The 18,982-nt window shown below is 42.0% G+C and overlaps 1 pseudogene; it reads right to left on the bottom strand.

The window, feature by feature from the left end:
- Positions 1–600: 600 nt before the first annotated feature.
- Positions 601–18,399, bottom strand: LOC117559513 (annotated as a pseudogene).
- Between the last annotated feature and the right edge of the window lie 583 nt (positions 18,400–18,982).

Genomic DNA, 18,982 nt, shown 5'->3' on the forward strand with positions numbered 1-18,982 from the left:
AAAGACATTACATGTATATGTTATCGTAGTAATCAGTACAATAGTAATATTAGTGAAAATAGTTGTTTTTGTTGTTGTTGTTTTTTAAATATATTTGTCTCACTATACAGGTTCATTTTGATTGTTTGTTTTTGAAAAAAAGACGCGTTCTTTTCATATAAGCTGTTGGAATATTCAGGGACTCCACTCCTCAACCTTTGAGGTTAAGAGTGAGAATCCAGAGTTCTTAGAATCTATCAAAGATGTTGATCTACTTATATTAACAGAAACATGGTGTAAAAATGATCTGCTCACTCACTGTCCTCCAGGTTATAATGAAGTCATGGTGCCCTCTATAAAATCAAAAAACATACGCAGGGCAGAGCATCGGGGAGGATCTTGGTGTGGTATAAAGGAGATCTTTGCCATCAGATCTCAGTAGTAAAACAAGGTAAATCACACATTTGGCTAAGGTTAGATCAAACCCTGGGCATAACTGACAGGAATCTATACGTGTGTGCTATTTATATATCCCCAGTAGATTCTCCTTATTTTGAAGAAGACATTTTTGAAACTCTCCATTCAGAAATAGCCTATTTTCAGGCCCAGGGAAATGTGCTTCTAACTGGAGATCTGAACGGACGAACAGGAATTGAACCTGATGTCATAGACCCACAGGGCAGCCACCATGTATTTGGTGAACCCCCCCTGTTTACCACACCAACCGTCAGCCATCGGAACAGCCTTGACCCTGAAATCAATCAGAATGGCAAAGAGATAGTGCATCTCTGTCGGGCCTTAGGCCTGTACATAGTGAACGGGAGGTTCAGAGGGGACTCTTTAGGGAGATTCACATACTCCTCAGCTCTAGGGTCTAGTGTATTAATTAGACTATGCAATCACTGACATGGACTCCTCCACTATCAGTGCATTCACTGTCAGACAGCAATCCCCCTTTTCAGACCACAACCAAATCAATGTGTTCTTTAAACTCTCAGGTCAAATGAGTGACACAACAAGGGAACCCAGTAAGCTGTATACATTAAATCCTACTTACAGATGGGCCCCAGACAGTGGAGACAAATTCACCATGGCCTTGAACTCACCTGATCTGATGAATGACATGTCACTATTTGACCAAAATCAATATGTTCCTACCAAAGATGGTGTAAACATGGCCATTGATTATATCAATATGATATTTCACAAGGCAGCTATTAAAGCTAAACTTATAAAACAAAAGCGGAAGCCTGTTAAAAGGCAAAACCCTGACAAATGGTTTGACCAAGAATGCAAGACCATCAGAAAAGACCTGAGAAAAATAGCAAATGAAAAACATCGGCAACCAAACAACCCAGCCTTACGCATTAGATACAATGACGTTTTAAACAAATATAAATGTACAATAAGGAACAAAAATTATACCCACATGAAACTTGAGGATATTGAGAAAGCCATTGATCAAAATCAATTCTGGGATCTGTGGAACAACTTCAACACAAAACAACCACAAGCATTACCCATCCAAAACGGTGACATCTGGAGAGAACATTTTGAAAGTTTGTACAAAGACATACCAATAAATCTAATGAATTCAAATCAATGTATTACAAAAGAGAAACTCCAAACATTAGAAGAAACTATTAAAGACAACCAAAAGCCCTTGATTTCCCAATGACTTGGGAAGAGTTGACCACACAGACACAATCTCTCCGGCCAAGGAAAGCTTGTGGCCCAGACAACATTAAAAACGAAATGCTCAGATGCAGCACCCCAGAGATGCAGGTTACAGTGTTAAAGCTGTTCAATATCGTATTGCAGTCAGGATGTTTTCATCTGGTGCAAAGGGCTCATTTCCCCCATTCATAAGAGTGGAGACAAATCAGACCCTAAGAACTACCGTGGCATCTGTGTCAGCAGCTGTCTGGGGAAATTATTCTGTAGTATTCTAGATAAAAGAATACAAGATTTCCTTAACCAACAATCCATATTGAGTAAAAATCAAATTGGCTTCCTTCCAAAACACCGCACCACCGACCATGTGTATACCCTTCACACTTTAGTTAACAAACATGTACACCAAACACAACATGGTAAGATATTCACTTGTTTCATTGATTTCAAAAAAGCTTTCGACTCTATTTGGCACGAAGGGCTCTATTATAGACTTCTACATTGTGGTATAGGGGGCAAAATGTACGATCTGGTTAAATCAATGTATTTAGGGAATAAGTGTGCTGTTAAAATTGGAGACAAACAAACTGAATTCTTCACCCAGAGAAGAGGTGTTCGTCAGGGTTGCAATTTAAGTCCCACTTTATCTAATATATATATAAATGAACTTGCTGTTCAGTTGGATCACTGTGCTGCTCCTGGCCTCTCCCTCCTAGATAGAGAGGTGAAGTGTCTGCTATATGCTGATGACTTTGTTCTGCTGTCTCCTACTAAACAAGGACTACAACAACAGCTGGACATAGTAGACCAGTACTGTAAGAACTGGGCCCTGGCAGTCAATATGAAGAAAACTAATGTCATGGTTTTCCAAAAACGCCCCAGATGTCAGGAGAACAAATACCAGTTTACCATAAATAATCATATCCTCGAACATAGTATGAGTTACACCTACCTCGGTTTAACCATAACAGCATCAGGAGGTTTCAACATGGCAGTGAATGCACTCAAAGAAAGAGCCACAAGAGCTCTAAATGCAATTAAGAGAACATTTTATAATGTCCAAATTCCAATTAAAATCTAGCTCAAAATCTTTGATAGTGTGATCCAGCCCATTGCGCTGTACGGTAGTGAAGTATGGGGTCCACTCAGTCACCAGAGCTATACCCGCTGGGACAAACATCCAACAGAGTCTTTACATGCAGAATTCTGCAGATACATTTGACGTGTTCAGAGAAAAACACCAACAAATGCATGTAGAGCAGAATTAGGCAGATACCTACTGATTATTAACACTCAAAAGAGAGCACTAACATTCTTTAACCACCTTAGATCCAGCCCCTGAGACACCCTCCACTCCAGCTCCAAAGCCAAGAGCTAACCCCAGAGAAGAGTCCCCTATGTCAGCTGGTGCTGAGGCTAGCTGCCCCCTCTCAGAGCCACTCTGACCAGTCTCTCAACAACACTGCTCTCCAAACACCAATCACAGTCAAACGCATTATAACACAATGTAAAGACAACTATTTACAACATTGGAAAGAAGAAACTAAAAGCCAAAGTAGATTAGAATGTTACCTGGCTCTAAACAGAGAGTATGAACTGGCAGAATATCTCTCTACTGTCAGAGACAGAAAGCAGAGACAGATCCTAACCAAGTACAGGCTCAGTGACCACAAACTGGCAAACGAAACAGGAAGACTCAAAAGATCCTGGCAACCAAAAGAATACAGAATATGTGGTCACTGTACGACGGGTGAGACTGAGACAGAGATGCACTTCCTCCTGAAGTGCCAAACATTCAACGAAGTAAGGAGCGTTTACTGGAACAAGTTGAACTCTGTAATCCCAGGTTTCAAGGAGGTTGATGACCTCTCAAGACTGAGAGCACTCCTAGGAGAAGGAGACACACACACACCGACCCAACACACACACACACCACAACACACAACACACACACACCAACACACACACACACACACACACACCACACACACACAAACACCCACAACCAACTAAATTGTATCACTGTATATATATATATCAATAATATGTAAACATTTGAAATGTATGTTAATGTTGTTAAAAATGTTGTATTGTGATGCTTTGGCACATTGTTTAATTTAACTTTCATGCCAATAAAGCCCCTTTGAATTTAATTGAGAGAGAGAGAGAGAGAGAGAGAGAGAGAGAGAGAGAGAGAGAGAGAGAGGAGAGAGAGAGAGAGAGAGAGAGAGAGAGAGAGAGAGAGAGAGAGAGAGAGAGAGAGAGAGAGAGAGAGAGAGAGAGAGAGAGAGAGAGAGAGAGAGAGATATAAACAGCTCAGGTGAGGTTAGGGACTCTCTGAGTTCATTTTAGTCTAAGTTATCTCAGTGGGTCTCAAACAAATATGTGTTTACAAATTATGTAAACATGTAAAACACTCCTTTATAATTATTAGGATAAATAAAAACAGGTTTGAAATCATTCCAATGTATACTATAGGACAGTAAACCAAAAATATATGTATTGAGATACAAAAATATGCATAAATAAATGGTAAAATAAGATATAAATGAACAACAAAAATAAAATAAATTACATTTATTTGTTATTGGCTATGGTAGGTTATTGGTTATGTTCACATACTTATTTGATTATTAAAATGTAAACCGATTTTTCATATGGGTGTTTAGAGTTGTACCCCCTAGATCTCTAGGTCTCTATTAATTGGGCGCTCAAAGCGCACCAGATTGAAGCATACCCCCGGGGGTATGCTTCAATCTGGTTTGTTTTAATTGTTTTAATTGGGGGGTGGACATCACCTCCTCTAAGGGGGTCCGGACCCCTTAGAGGAGGTGATGTCCACCCCCAATTAAAACATGTTCATACAATACTGAATACATTTGAAGCCATTTTGACGTCTATTACCTATGTCAATAAGTTTCTGTTTTTGTAGTGTATTTGTCTTTAGTAGAGATTTTTCATTTATTCTTTACATATAAAATCTCGCCTAGGGCGCAAATTGTCTAGAAACCGGCCCTGGTACTAGGCCTCAAGAGCCTTTCTTGTGCTGGCAGACTCATAGAAACAAATTGACGGGGCGCACTTCGCACGCACTAAAAAATTCCACGCGCTCCGCGCTCACATTATGCTGGGCCCACGTGCCTTAGCACCGCTGCTATGACTCCATCCTAGGGGAAACACTGGCCAATATATTGTAAGCCAGAAGATACAACTCAACACAGAAGTCAGTTAGTCTTTTCCACTGTTTATAACCTAAAAATGAGACGACCTCTACAAAGGAATTACTTGAACTATTATTTTGCATGTTTAACATTATGGTCCAGAGAGTCAAACACTGCGACATTCTCAATGAGGGCAAAGTCAAAAACATGAGACATTGTCATTTTAAAAGCAAGTATCAAAGCAATACACCAACTTCTGAAAGTAATTGCCAGGGGATGTTGACACATCTGGAATTTCAGCCCATGTCAGGACATTAGCTATTCATTTTCTTTTCATAAACTGTAGTAGATCAACTGCACAATAAAACTGCGCTTCAGTTGCTGGAGCGCTTGTGCAGCGCTGTTCTAACTGCATTCTTTGAAGACATTTCAACTGAATATTACTTGTGTTTAATGAATTGAATTGAAAGTAAATACAAAACACTGTTATGCTCTTCTGACAGAGCGGCATTAAAAACTATGGCAGCTGATGCCGCAGTTCAATACATCATATTTCACTGACATCTATTAAATTGTCATTAAATGATTTGCCTCCTCTGTGCGAGCAGAGTCAAGGATGTCCAAAAGGAGAGAAGGATGTGGTGTACTAGGATTTTGATATGTTTGTAGTCGCTGCCTGCCATTCACATTATTATATTGTTAAAAATGGTTAACTTCACACCCATGTATTGTGAAGACAGCATGGCATATGCTGGAGGTTCCTGTAGCGTAGCATCCTGATACAGCTGCTGCTGCGCCATGGGAGCCAGGCAGAGCTCTCTTTTCTCACTTTGTGTTTTATGACCGCATTAATAGGGTGCACTGCTCAGAAACTTCCACTGTATATATTTTCAACCTACTTTCATATCAGTAAAGCAAGAGTTTTTAATAAAATACATCAATATTTAAGACACATGTTAAGCTTTCATAAGAACAAATCCTTTGGGAAGTTGGTGTATTATTTTAAACAATTCATGCGGCACTCAAAATGTCCAAAAAATCAAAACAGCAAACCAGAGCTGGACCATACTCCCTGACAACCAAAGCAGCACCAGACCATTAGCAACTGATTCACCAGAGGAGAAGAAATAAAGACTATATTTCTAAACCAAATACTCCCACAAAGTTGAAGTGTGCAGTGTAAACTGTTTAATCTGATCCAAAAGTCATTATCAACATATGCTGTCAGCTGTCTGAAGTTTGGTACTGGGATAGTTCTGGTAAGTGGTACAAACTAAGTTATTTGGAAAACCCCTTTCACCCCAAACCAAAAGCATGCAAGGTACCTTGTAATGGAATGGATCCTTGTATGAGCTTGCATGCAGTATAACATTCTTCACAAAAAACACAAGATGGAAAGACCATGAAAGACCAATACAACATTTGTTTAGTGTCCTCCCACCAATAACACAGTATGCTGTGCTGGAGCTAGTGTTGGGGTAGTTTCCTTTTCCACCGGCTAGAGCCTGGTAGCAGCGAGGTCTTCGGGTCAGTGTTTACATCACTAAGTTGGAGGTGTGCCAACATTATTATTGTATTGTCTTTGAGAAGTTTAATGGAAAACAATGCGATTCACATTATAGAACTCCAAATTGCTGAAAAAGCATCAAGCATATGTATGGTATAGTTTTTACTCACCTTTAAAACTTTGAATTAGTAAGTAGGCTGCTTATAATATTTTTCACTGTGATCTATCTTATGATGGTCTGATATGACAACTTACACCTGACACCCGTTCAAAATGTATAATGGCAGCAGGTAGTCATTGAAAGTATGGTGTATAGTAAATAGTATGTCACACACATGTCCGGTTAATTTCACGGAGAGCAGTCTTCAAACTATGCAGCTCTCAGTCTCTGTGCCAGCTGGGCTCGGGTGCCAATTATTCTGCATTGGAAACATGGAGAACTTAACCTTGAACTGCCTCTGTTGAAAAGGAGGCTCCTCGTAACCGTGCCATTGGTGTGCTATATGCTATGTGCTTTTATGCAAACTAACATGATAGCCAACATATTGGACTCTTTTTGGAAAAATATGAACACATCAATTGTTAAATTCAATCAAAGACAATTAGAGACAATGACAAGGTTTAGTTATGGGACCATACATTACAGCAAAGAGTCAGGCTATGCTGTATTCATTGAGCATTGCAGACCAGATTCAGATAGTTACGTCATTACTAAATGATAAGATGGCAAAAGGTTCTCTGTGCAGGGCATTGAGCTTTTCAGGGGGTCTGGTATGTGGTACGAAAAATAAATTGGTAACCTGCATGTTAAATTGTGGGTAATACCATTCAATGCATAAATGAATACAGTTCCATTAGAAAAGCAAGGGAGAGAAAGGTCAGCCGGGGCTGCAGGGGTGGATGCACGGGCAGCGTGACTCACCAGAGAGGGGAAAAAGGCATGGACCATGGTGAGTTTCTCTACCTTGTCTCTGAGGGGAAAGTCCCATGAGCCCCCGCTGGCAGGAAGCTGTTCTGCACCCTCAGCTGGCCGAGGTTGGCCACAATGACCCTCGGCGAGCATGAGCTCTCTGGGATGAGAATAACTGGGGCACCAGCCTCAATATCCAGCAGAACCCTGGAAGCCCGCTGAGGATGTTCCGCACCTGTAGGGGACAGGAAGAGGGAGAGAGGAAGGGGCCAGGTGAGAGAAATCAAACAGAGTAAAGGAAAGAGTAGGAAAATAAATGGACAATAAGTTAAGCAGCAAGCAGGGGAAAACTTTATTCTGATATCATTACTATTACAGACACAACCGTTGAGAAGTCAAGAATCATCTGTTTTAACAAGATTAACACCAAAGGTTGTATTTATATTTGAGACAGTTTTGCTCTAAAAAAAGAAAACAAATAATAGAACATTCCATTCAGTGGATGTCCACAGTGATGCATGATCGGCAGAGTGATGAAGAATATAGTTAAATATTGTTTCGGATTCCACTCCAGAATGACTTGAGTGATTCTTGTGAAGATTGAAACAAATGGGTGTCTCTATATATTGAGTTACAGCCTATTCCTCTGGGCTGCTCCTGCCTGTACAATGCCATCTGGTCGCCCTATAGTATATTGTTTGTTTTCCATGTACACAAACAAACCAGTTATACAAATAAAAGAGGACATCATGCATGCACACTTATGATGGATAGCTGATATTCAATGTAGACTTATGTTTGTCAAAGACAGATAATAATACCCAACCAATGTAATTTGCATTAACTTTGATTTCTTGGAGTTGCTTGTTTGTAAAATGTTCAGCTAAGCTGAAATGAGCAGTAACTAAAGCAAAGTGCTTCACAAAGTACTCACAGCCTGGCCCTCCATTGCAGCCCTCTGCCTGCCGAGGACATCCTGTAGCTGGGTGAAATGTTGGATGAAGGCCACCACCTCGGCCTGAAAGCGCTGGGTGTGGACGTACTGCACGGAGGCCATCTGCAGGGACACCTTGATGTCACATTCCCGCTCCAGGTAAGGATCAGGCTGGCCGTACCTGAAGGGACGGGAATACGATGCTGAGTAAAAGCAGACTGATTCTTTAAATCCCTTCGTATCATACAGACTTATTCTATGCTCAAAGGTTAGCAATACATACTTATGGATGTTGAAAATAAGGGCCTCCCCTCCTCGGGTGGTGAAGCGCTCTCGGTAGAGATCACCATGTGGTGTAAGGTCACTCAGGGACAAACTTCCTAAACTGCCTTGTAATGCCAGGTCGCCATCTTAACGATAAGACATCATGACATCACTTCACATTGTCCTCACAAGTTGATCTATAACACCATTTTTTGTGTTGTCTTTTACTAGGCAAGGTGAATCTATGGTATTTCATACGCACCCATCATTTCTAGATGAGCAGACAGTTTGGACACACTCGCTCTGGCAAGCTCATTGGTTTTCTTGTTTAGTACAAGAGACAAAGAATGAACCTGAGAATGGAAACATAAAAAGGTTTATTAATAAAGCATTCACTTCAGAACTGACTCTTCAATTCACAACAAGAAAGGCTGGAAGTGAGACTAGAAAGAGTTAGAAGTTGTACATCCAATAAACAGCTCATAAATAGAATGGGAACATGTCCTGTTAAAGAAAGCAGGTGCAGTCATTCAAAGCTGCATTACACGCTATACCATGTTTTCACTATTAAAGTCAAGCGTAGCAGCAGTGGACCGTTACACATATCAGGAATATCATTTCAAAATCCTGAGCTGTAAAATACATATTCTTCACAAAGAACTGCAAAGTGTGTACATTTCATTTTAAAGTCACTGTCATATACTGCGAGTTGGTTTATAATCATTTTAAGAGCTGACCTGTTGATTATATAGTCATCATCTTTATATCCACCTAGAGAATGTGTTCTATATTTCACAAAGATATTCAAACTTCTTTTTGAAATGTGACCTAACAATGTCACTTTACTGTGGTGCTAAAGAGAAAGACAGCATATCAACAAACGCAGTTGCCATCATCTTCTGGACACCATAAATGTCTGTATGTAGGATCCAGCCAATAACTGATGAGACATTTCAGTGCCAAAACCTCTGTGGTGGCTGAATCAAGGAACTGACAGATACATTTTCATCCTATTCTCTGTGGGAAACAAATGTTTTAAATGACCTTTTAAATATATTGTGTAACAGAATGCAGCCTACTAACATGACAGGCATCGGTTGGAGCCCCAGGTCCAGTGACCTACCTTAAGGTCCACTTTAGTGTTGACAGCCTCGGATGTCTCCTCCTCAACGATGTCGGGCTCATACAGAGGCTGTCCTGGCTCTTGGGGGGGGGACATAGGGGGCACCTTCACTGCATGATTATTGGCAGTGGAGCCAATACCAAAGAAGTCAAGGATAACCACCCAGGTCTGCAGTGTGATCAGAACGTCCAGGCAGTTAAAGTCCACATCAACGCTTCGTCCCACTCTGCCGTAGCGTGTTTGAACTCTGGGTGGTTCTGGTCGACCAGCAGCACATTGATATGAACTAGGGAGTCATCAAAATCTGGAGGGGGCTGAGGGGATGGTGTATGACGGGTAGGGGAGGGAGGTGGAGTGTTGGGACAGTCTATGTCTCTCTTGGATTTGCGAGGGGCAGCTGACGGGGTGCTGGGATGCCTCTGGTAGAGCTGAAAGACGTTCTGGGCCTCCTCCATGTGTGCAGGCAGTGAGCGGGGCATGTCTGGGTACAGCGCATTGGATGCTGATGGACAGCTTTGGGAAAGGTACTCCTTTGGGCTGAAGGTGGAGGGCTTGGGTGCTCCATGAGACACCATCAAATGTTTGTATTTAGACTCAGGGTTCTGCTCCAGGAGGTCCTCCATTAGCAGCGAGCGCAGAGCTAGCTGGACTGTTAGTAGATGAGGATGGTCTTTGGTGAAGTCTCCCTCCAGATCTCGGAAGCGCAGGCTGACCAAGCCCTGGGATCCCTGGGTCAGGTCAGCACTGAGCTGCACCTGCAGTTCTGCCACATGTAAGGTGACTTTGAACTGAGTAAAGGAGGAGTGATTAGCGGGTTTGTGAGACTGGAGAGGCAAAGGAGAGGAAAGTGACGAGTGGGAAAAGCTCATATAGGGAGGGTCCCTTGCAAACAGCCCTCCCTGGGGGTCAGGAAACCGGTGCGGTCTGGTGGAAGAAGGCGTTGGTGGAGGTGGTGTGGGCGGTTGGCTGGGTGTGACACGTTGCTCCTCAATCAAGGACAAATTGTCCAATGTCTGCAGTACTTGTTCATACACAGGCTTGCACAGGAACACCTATAACCAGAAAGTGAAGCATTGGTCAAATGAATACCAGTTAGTAACCCTATTTCAAACATGTTATTTAACAGCTCTGCACTCAAGCATAAAGGTAAAGTCCCCTCTCTTATTTCAAAAGGGAACTGGTACTTCATAGTTGAAGTTGGCCATCATTTAAATTCTGCTAGTATTTGAACTGGGGACAGTTTTAATATGATGTATACCTGAACAGAGTTGACAAATTTGCCCTCGATTCGGAGAAGCCCTGTGCTCTTACAGGGCTCCTCTGCAGTGAGGAAGGTGAACTGGGTGTCTTCTTCAACTGGAACCTTCTCCACGGTGAACTGTATAGTGGTGTCTTTCAATATATGGAAAGCTGGTAAAGAAAACAAACATGTGGTCTTGTGTAAAAAGCTGCATCTAAAATATATGCTTATATTATTTGCATCTCCAAGCACATAGAATAGCATTCGGAACACACGTATGAATGAAATGGGTCAAATGTTTACCTTTTCCACGGTTGAGGGATTCAAAGAAGTCATGGCGTGTGAATTGTGGCTCATCATGATTCATACTTCCGTTGTGGGATGGTGACATGCTGCCAGCTCTGTGTGTCCTCTTCAATACCAAATGACTCATGTTGACTGAATACAGTCGGATATCCTTCACCAACACCTGTAGCTTCTCACTTTCAGAGTCTTGCCCGGTAACACAATTCTGAATTGTTATGCTTCCCAGATGACCAACCAACAGCTCAGGGTGTCCAGGTTTACGGGGAATGGAAACAACTGGTGATTCAATGCTAATATTAAGAGTCAGCTTCACCAAGAATGTGTCTAAGGTGGATTCAGGTTCCTCCATGGGAGGATCCTCCTCCTCCTCATATGGATAAGCCCAGCTCTGACTCTGAGTTCGAGTTCTCCGTGAGGGAGTCTCAAAGAGCGAAACCATACCGCTGTACTCTGCCGTCTTGGTGGCTAGAACTGTTGAAACTTTGGTGGCAGCGCTTTTCAGCATGGAGCGGAAATTGTCTTCAACCTCATTGGCAGACAGACTCAACTCCTTTAGGAACTTGGCTGAGTGGTTATAGTGCAAGGAGGCCATTTGAAGTTCCAAGGAACACTCCCCTTGTGATTTCTCCATTAGGCGGAAATGTAAAGCTTCTGAGGAAGAACCTTCTATGTCAGCAAGGAATGTTAATCCGCCAACATTGCAGGAGCTATCAGCACTACCAATGCTAACAACAAACTGGCTTCTGCCTCCTTCCTGGGTCAGGTCCACCAACTGCATGGACCCGAGTGACCCATTAATGTCCAAACGACTGCCCATGGACACATTGACCTTGGTGCCTGTGATGCTGGCAGTGGCAATCTTCAACCCTTTCTTCTCAGCAAACTGGGCAGTGCCAGTGGACACAGTCCGGAGTAGAAGCAGGTTAAGACGATGATCTCCACAGTCAGCTCTTTGTTCTGGTCATATGTTGCCTGATATGTCCCTTCCTCTTCCTCACTGCAAGGCTGTGTTTGTTGTGTTGCTGTGCTGACGATTGTCCAGGAGCTTTCTTCCTTAGGAAAGACTTCTGGAGGAACTTGAGTAGCTCCACCATGGTCTCAGGGGTTGGAATGATTGTCCAAGTTATTGACCTGCATGCTTGTCACCTGGATGGAGCTGTCCAGGTTCATGGAGGGGCAGTCTGCGCTCACCAAACTGGTACTCAAGCTTTATTAGGGCCTCCTGGTCTTGAGAAGGAACTGAAGGGGGAGAATTCTATCAGTAGGCATAACCAGAGGGTAACTCAGTATGATTGGCAACTGATGCCCGGGAGACCTGCCTTCAGACAACAATGGGGACGAAGGCTGGCTCTCCCGGAGACTGCCCGAGGGTATGTCAAAACTGAGATTTTTATGTGAAGCCCACAAGGAGGTCGAAGTCTGAGCCATAGGTCTGTAAGGTGTCTACCCGCAGAAGACCATGGACAGTTAGGGAGACTTCAGCATCATAAGGCCGCTTGAACAATTTAGCATTTGTGCCAAATACCTTGAGAACAGATATGTAGCGGCCATCGCTTTCTACACCAAGCTGCATGTAGTTGATGTTGAATTCCGCTAAAAGTAGACGGGATTCCACCAGTACTTCCCGTGTGTGCTGCTCTAAAGTCATCACACTCTGGGTCAGGTTCTTGGCTGACCCTTGAAGCTTCCAGGAGCTGTCCTGCCTCTGAAAGATTTTGTCATGGCGGAGGGTAAGGGGATCAGGGGAATGTATATTTGGGCCCTTCTCTTGGCTTTTGTCTTCTTCACTGCTTAGCCTAGCCAGACAACTCCTAAGGGCGGTCATCTTCTCAAGGTTGATATGGACCTTTAGGTCTGGTAGAGTTCCTGACAACACAGCCCCAGGGAGCTGGGGGTCCGAGGTATAGCGCAGTCTCTGCTCAAGCTGGAGCAGCACATTAAACTTCTCCACCACGTGAGTAGGCCCCACCTCACTCTCTTGAAGATGTTTCCAGTTGTCCTTGAAGCGACCAACCATTATCTGCAGGTCCTTAAAGGACAAGGAGTACTTTTCATAAAGCTTTCTCCTGTAGGCCTGTGTACCTTCAGGGGATATGAAGCTGGGGAGTTCAGGGCTTTTGAGCTGTTCTTTCAAAGACATGTCTAGTTCAGATGGTGGAGACTCTGGTGGGGTAGCAAGGGGGGTCTGGTATTCATCTTCACTCATTTCTTCCGTTTCAGGTTGAGTCGTTTTTAAGCTGGCCTTTGTGTCATCTTAAAAAAAAAACATTACGAAAGGTATGAGCTGAGTTAGAAACCTCTTAAGGCAGAAGAATAAAGATAATGAGGTATATCATTTTCATTTTCTATTTGCTTAAATGGTTGCTTTGTTTTACCTTGAGAGTTTGTGAGGAGAATCCTGCCTAAATCAACAACAACTAGCATCGGGTCCTCTGACTGGAAGTCATCAGGGAAAATCACCTGGGGTGCACAGATGTCCAGTTTCATGGTCCAACGCTTGCCATTTTCCTACAAAGCAAAACTGTGGCTTTTAGAAATTATTCAACCTCCAATTATTTAAATTCATCCTTCAGTGAAACTCTTACAATAAACTCTCCCACAAGCAGCTGATCAATGGTCTGTCGAATCTCCGCTTTGGTCTGCATTTTCAGCTTGTTGTACTGCCTCCTGGCAGCTTCTGCCACTCTCAGCTCCAACTCCGACTGATAGCCAAAACCTGAGAATCAAAGAGAGATTTTTAAATGTAAGAATATTCTGGTTGTGAAGAAGTTGATGTACAGTACTTGGTAATGATGATATTCTATTAAAACATCTTTGACATGCTTTAAATGAATGCTTATCTTGGTATGTGCCGTTTGCTTTAAAAGAGCATAAAGTCGGTTATAACTGCCCTTGCTATTTAATCAATCTACAGTTTGTATTCTAAGAGTAACATTTGATTGTACCGAGTGATTTCCAGTGTGGATTATAAATGAGGTATCCTGCTTCGTCTGCCAACATCAGAAGATATTAAAACACAGCTGTTTTTGGACCATCATCTAATCAAGAACTTCATGAGATGGTAACAAGCCTGATTCAGCTCAACAGCTGACATTGATTGATTGTTAGAATTGCATGTTGAATTCGACATAATTAATTACATTTTCATCAGTCCCTGACTTTTCCCTTCTTTAAATGTGTTGGTTGACCTCTGACACAGATTAGTAGAAGGGTATAAAAAGAATATTTGCATGTTAAAAATCTAAAACGTCTATAGATGTTTATGGAAATGTTGAAGATTCTTGTTTGTAATTGTATTTTCTATAAAACTACATGAGTTTATGTCTAAAATATGTAAAGTGCACCAGTCTTGGTAAATATGTTCTTAAGAAAATGCATGTTCTCCATAAAAGGGCAACACGTTCCAGTACTTACCCGAGGTATGAACTCTTCCTTTATAGAAGAACTCTGTCACTTTTTTGATTGCTTGCGGGTTGTAGATGATGTTCAGTGGACTGGTGTTCACTTCCAGTCTCCGCTCAAACTGACCTTACAGGGTTTCGCTCATAAATCATTTCAAACACTGGTGATGATGAGCACTCTGCATTGCATCCTGAGGGCACACAAACAAAACCAACATTGGATCCTTTTGAAAGACAAACAGCTGCTGGGAGTACGCCACACTGCCACTACCAGAGAGGGTTACTCCCCCGTCTTACGGAAGCCTAACAGCAGAATGAAATATACCCATAGATAAAAAATCAAGTATCACCTGCACCTAAATAAAGAATGTTGAGTAAACTACCTAGAATTTAGAAAGAAAACTGTTAAATAATGTATGGTTCACATTAAACATAGCTTTGATAAACCAACCCTAAAGGTATCATAAGTTGTCCCAATGTCACAAGCTCAGAGAAAGTATGATCTGTCATTAGGAATTGATAACATGAGATTAAATATAATCTTTTTAAAGAAAATGCTTACCAGAGGTACTGCTGGACTGGCCCGATGGCTGGTTAAGGGCAACAACAACTTTGTCCTACAACGAGTGACACGTTTGAACATCAGAACCTCACACAACATATTGTAGAAAATAACAGTTTTATCATAAAATGAGAAGCTAGAAATTCACATTTCCAAACGTTTCTTTACATTATAAACTCTCTGCCCATCCGTGTCCATCGCTGCTTACCGTTTTGGGAGACACCAGGACGGGGAAGATGGTGCCCTGAGTAGTCAGGTCTCTCAGGAAAAGCCCCCCCAGCTTCACAGACAGCAGGGAAGACTCAGAGCGAGGGAGGGACTCCAGGATCACCTTCACCCCTGTGGAGAGTTGGTTAAATCAAGGCAGCGGTAAACAGGAATCTGAATCTATTGAAACCGCTAGAAGACATAAACACTTTGAACTCTTTGGACACATGCTAATCTCTCAAAGAGGGGAGCTGATACTTAATGACCAATTATGAATTGGTCATCCCAAGTAAGTCAAAATAGCTTGAACAACACTTCTAATCTCGTTTCAATTATTAAATTGAGGTTGGATTACTCCTAACTCAGTTAGTTTTTGTAAAAGTCTTGGGGTTCACATATTTTTTCCATCCTACACTGTGAATGTTTGAACAATGATTTCAATATGGATAAGAACAAAATAATAATTTGTGTGCTATCAGTTAAAACAGATTGTGTTTGTTGATTATTGTAATTGAAGTGAATACCAGAGGCCTCATTTATAAAGCTTTGCGTAGGATTCACGTGGGAAGGTGGCGTACGTAGGACAAGCAAGTAAATACGCACACAAATATAATATATTTATAAAACACTGCGTACAGCACGTCCTACGCCGGTTTCCCTTTATCAATCACAATCGACTCGAAATGCGGTGCAGCTTTTGCGGGCTTCACGTAACGCCCATATTGGCCTATAAATAGTCAAAGAAACGCCCGTATTAATATCATTCTGACTGACTGCATGAAGAAGATCGCAGGAAATGACGACAGAACAGCTAAAAAAGACATCTCACACCGTGTCAGATTCTGGTTCTTTTGGGGAGGTGGAGACAAATCACATTGTTTGGTGGATGCCGTTTGAACCAGAGTAGCAGCATGGAGGTCGGATCGTCACCAAAATAAATAAATAAGTGGTCCGAAAAAAGTTAATGACAAAAACAATACACATAGCCTTCCTCAGGCAGTGTTTGTGCCGGGGACAGGAGACCCCCCCTTGATGAGAGACTGTAAGTGGAGTCAATTCATGTTTATTTTTTATTTGGTGGTTTGTGTTCCGGCTGTCGATCAGCTGTGCGCAGCGTCTCTACTGCAGCCTGTGTGTCTCAACCAACTCTATCCAACTCTATCCACCACTTAAATGAAATAAAACTAATGTGTTGTGTTATATCAGCTGCCAAATATATGGTGTTCTTAGCTTCCATACCTCCTGTGTTTTACGAGCGACTTATCAAGTCTTAGCAAACGGCATAAAACATGATTAAACGTGATAGTATATAAAACCATGCTCATATCTACAACCTATAGAAATGCAAACGGCCTCAGTTTAGACGTAATGCTGTCCTCCTGCTTCCCGCATCATTTATGAGAAAACATTTCATAACATTAACACAACATATTCGAGGTGGTTTTAAATAACATATCCGTATTTATTTATTTCTCCAAGTTATGTTTTTGTGTGCACTGAGGAGTCTCAAACAGGCGTTTGTTTCATCATTTTAAGATTGGCTTTAATCAATGTTTGAAAATGAATTCTTCATATATGATAAATGAGAGGTAACATTTTGTTTATGGTATTATTTCCATTTCACACATTTCTCTCCATTCTTCCTTCTGCCAACGGTGTGTCGCAGTTTCTCGTCTCTCCGTTGTTGTGCTTAGTGCGTACGCATGGGTTAGAGTTTGCGTGGAGGACCGCACGTTTTCCCGTCAAGTTGGTATTTTATAAATCGCAAAGATTGCTTAGAAACTGGAGTACGCCATCTTTTGAGCGTACGCACCTTTATAAATGAGGCCGCTGACCATGTTTTGGGACACATTATACATAAAAGCAGGTTATTCAAAAGGGTTCCCATAATTGTTTTGCCACAGTATATACAAGTCTAGATTTTCATTGTTGATCCGTAGAAATCTTTAGCTTTATTGTCTCTTAAGTGAAATGTGTCTAAACTCTGCCCGCTGTACCTGAAAATTCCAACTGGATGACCCCACTTTCGGTCAGAGAGCCCCCCTCCTGTCCTGGTGGAAGAGCGTGACTCCGCCTTTCTCCAGTAAGAACTCCAGCCGTGCAACAGGTGATCTCTCCTTGTGAACGTGTTCAGAGTGTGGAGTCCTCAACGGGTTGAACAGGTCTTCTGTCTCTGCTGGAGATTATTATATTATCAGGGTCAGCGGACAGAACCACTAAAGATAGAAAACACAAACACTGACTCTTATACACAAGTCTAAACCTAATGGAACTGGAGATACAAAGCTAGTCAAATCAACCCTGTGGTTGAACTTCCTCCAGATCTTATGGACAGACTGAAGAAGGCGCTACATGCTGTCAGTCAGCTGGTCAGACAGGGGGAGTCTCACCCAGAATGTCCCAGGAGGACGGACTGGGCTGGAGGTCCTCAGGCCTCTCTGGTCCTGGTACTCTCCATACCAGCCTCCCCAGCCCGGGGAACCATGACTGCAGGTACTGGATCATTCCTGAGCTCTCCACTCTTGGGGATGGATGTGGGGGTTCACAGAGGTGGGGTCACTGCTGGGCTCGCGCACATTCTGGAAGAGAATACAGCAGGCTGAAACTAGAACATCACCATATTTAGGGCATCAGAGAGAGACTGTGGTTGATTGCTGTGTGTGTCCAGAGACTATTGCTCACTTGGCTTCCACGATTTGGATTTTCTTTGTAAAAACTATAAATAATACAGTTTAGGATATATGTTCCTTATTCAAAATGTAATTGATCTTCATAAAGAGAATCAGAGAAAATACTATTCTATACTGTGTGCCTGTTATAGGAAGTCAACCATTTGTTTACAACCTAACATTGTGTATTTATTTATAAAAAAACTATCGATTCAGAATCTTCTCACAACAATGTTAAGGTGTGTGTAATATAGCAGCACACAGAGAGAGCCGACCCTGCCTCCTCTGAGCACGAGCTTGTCCTCTGGGAGTTCAGTATAAACTAGCCCAGAAGGGGATTTGTCTACTAGAAAAAAAGCCCCTTAAAAGGGTTGAATTTGTTGTGTTGTTAACAGTAATAAATAAGTATAGAATGATCTAAACCTACCTCTGCGATTTCTTCCTGCTTTCGAAACCAGTCATGAACTATTCTCGAGACTCTGCAGCTCCTCTAGTGTCTGCTCCTCTTCCACTCGCTGCAGCTCGCTCTTCAATGAACACAAACAGTGCATATGAACAAATCATTGTTCCAAATGACATAATCTTTTAAAATACTTGATTGGTTGTGCATCACAGGATGTGAAAAAAAACTAAAACATATTTGAATGTGTGCCTATTTATAGACTCCCCTCCAAAAACTATTAGAACAGCCAGGCTAATTCCTTTATTTGTGCTATACTCTGAAAACAATAAAAATTGGGTTTGACATCAAAAGATGATAATGAGACAATGGTCAGTTATTTCAGCTTTTAATTCCAAGTATTTACATCTAGATCTGTTAAACAAGTGAGAAGATAGCACCTTTTTTAAACCCACCCATTTTCTAAGTGAGCAAAAGTATAGGACCATGTGACTGAGGAGTGTCCTGTTACTTTGATTATTCAAACAATAAATTAGCACTGCATGTCTGCTCTCAGTTGAGCTTTTGCCTGAGCAGACTGCCTTTATAGTTCAAACGGTGTAACCAACATGAAGACCAGAGAGCTGCCTATGGGAGAAAATGCTT

This window comes from Gymnodraco acuticeps, unplaced genomic scaffold (genome assembly GCF_902827175.1).
Source record: "Gymnodraco acuticeps unplaced genomic scaffold, fGymAcu1.1, whole genome shotgun sequence".
In the NCBI taxonomy this organism is placed as follows: Eukaryota; Metazoa; Chordata; class Actinopteri; order Perciformes; family Bathydraconidae; genus Gymnodraco; species Gymnodraco acuticeps.